General features: G+C 52.4%; 1 protein-coding gene across 2 annotated transcripts in view; it reads right to left on the reverse strand.

Annotated features, from left to right (window-relative positions):
• The window catches only part of APIP (APAF1 interacting protein), a 10,525-nt gene that overhangs the window by 6,157 nt on the left and 2,258 nt on the right, over positions 1–2,110 (reverse strand). The window contains exon 2 of one of the 2 annotated variants that reach the window (XM_021711498.1): positions 254–302. The exons of the other annotated variant lie outside the window; for it this stretch is intronic. The gene's annotated coding sequence lies outside the window, so the exon portion shown is untranslated. The remainder of the gene's footprint in view (positions 1–253; positions 303–2,110) is intronic. 2 annotated transcript variants of the gene reach the window in all.

A 2,110-nucleotide genomic window follows, 5' to 3' on the forward strand; every position in this document is an offset into this window, starting at 1 on the left:
AAAAAAAAAAAAAAAAAAGTGTCATGAGGCTGCAGAGTGACAGTCACGATTGTGATTTAAGAGGGCATGATCACTTTTGCCCTTTACGGACCGAAAGAGTCCAAAGCACACACTAGTCCTATGGCAACATCTGACAGTCATCCAACCAACGTTTATTCGTTATTTAAATGGTCCCAGCATGACCACCCTTCGCACCTAACGCTTCCTTTCAAAATTAATTGCCCTTCAGTAGAGAAGGAGCCCTCTGCTATACCTGGATGCGTTCCTTCTGCACTCCTGAAGGGGCAATGTAGATCTCATCGCTGCCAACACAAAACACAGACATGGACTCTTATTCATGCAAGTTCCTGCTCTTGCACAAAAGGAAGTGCATCTCCGCGGTGCAGTCACTCGTGCTCTCATAAACCAAGTGACACAGCCAGCTGCTCGGTTCAGGCACGGACGTGGCTGTGTGGGGGCAAGGAAAAGCAACTTCGGCGCCCGCGATGTGGCAGGTGTCAGCTGCCAGCGGCTGCTCCGTCGTCTGTGTTTCACGTCTGTCTGTTTCTCTTTATGGGGCCAAATCGACAGTGACACGGCTTCTATCTAGGTGGGGAAACAGAACCTGAACACGTCTTGAGCATCTTGGGGCATGAATACAGAGTTTATCCTGTTACGTGTGAAATACAGTTCATCTAAAACCCAGCCATGCTCAGTAGGAGGACATTTCCATCATGCGAAGAATCAGGGTTAGTTTTATTTGAAATGTTCTGATTGTAAACTGTGAAGTTCAGAGACCTCTGCTGGACAGTTTATTAAATTACAGTATTAATACTGGCTCCCAGACTGAGTTTATTAACTGTAACCCTGACAGAGCACAACAGGACAGACGCTCGACACATGTCGGCGAGGGGGCCCCAGTTCCGCACGATGGCTACGGTTTCCCGGGACAGCCCGACTGGGGTCTCCCTGGTGGCCCAGTGGGGTCTCCCTGATGGCCCAACTGGGGTCTCCTGGGACGACCCAACTGGAGTCTCCCTGGTGACCCAATGGGTCTCCTGGGACAGCCCAACTAGGATCTCTGTGACGGCCCAACAGGTTTCCTGGGACAGCCCAACTGGGGTCTCCCTGGTGGCCCAACTGGGGTCTCCCTGATGACCCTACTAGGGTCTCCTGGGACAGCCTGACTGGGGTCTCCCTGATAGCCTGACCGGGGTCTCCCGGTTGGCCCGACTGCTGCCTATCTCCCAGGCCTCGCACTCTTCCTCCAATTCAGTCCGCTCATGTTAAGTCATTTTCTGTTTGCCTCTCGGCATTGCACAGGTGGCAGAAGCTGGCGTGCCGTCCGCCAAACCCAGGCCTAGCAGGTTACCTCTGCTCCCTAGAGCTCACGGTCAGTGCTACTCTGGAAACAAAACTGATTGGGTCTATGCATCATTCCAGATCACCTTGTCCTGAGCGTGAAACTGAGAGAAATCAAACTGGCATGGACAGCCCGGGACGGCACCACTGGCAGACGAATGGCGCGGGCTTCTCGGCATTCGAGTGTCAGAAAATCAACATCTCACCACAAAATGCCTGCTCCAAGATGCCTGAGTACACACTTCATGAGACTCCAATGCTGGACTTAGATTGTGGTTCTCCCTGCCGGCCCTGGGCCTCCTTAAGAGTCTGGAGAAGCCGGGCTCGGTAGCTCAGCCTGTAATCCCGCGCCTTTGGGAGGCTGAGGCGAGTGGATTGCCTGAGCCCACGGGTTCGAGACCTGCCTGGGCAGCAAGACCTCATCTCTACAATAAATCAAAAATTCAGCCAGGCGTGGTAGCGCGTGCCTGTAATTCCGGCTACTCGGAAGCTGAGGCGGAAGGATCGCTGGAGCCCAGCAGGTGAGGCTGCGGTGGCCGGAGCGGCCACTGCACTCTAGTCTGGGTGACAGAGTGAGACTCCAGCTCAAAAAAGAAAAAAAAAAAGAGTCTGGAGAAAGCCCCTCACACACCACATGGTTTCCTAGAAATATAAGTCCAAAAGATGCACCAGCAAGTGGCTTTCAGTGGCCATACATTTGTTGTGCGCGCACTGGTACAAATCTAGGAAGAACACAATCCCCTTTATGTCTTTTTTTTTTTTTTTTTTT

The sequence above is a fragment of the Carlito syrichta genome, unplaced genomic scaffold (genome assembly GCF_000164805.1).
Source record: "Carlito syrichta isolate Samal-C Ts95f unplaced genomic scaffold, Tarsius_syrichta-2.0.1 Scaffold84601, whole genome shotgun sequence".
Taxonomy (NCBI): domain Eukaryota; kingdom Metazoa; phylum Chordata; class Mammalia; order Primates; family Tarsiidae; genus Carlito; species Carlito syrichta.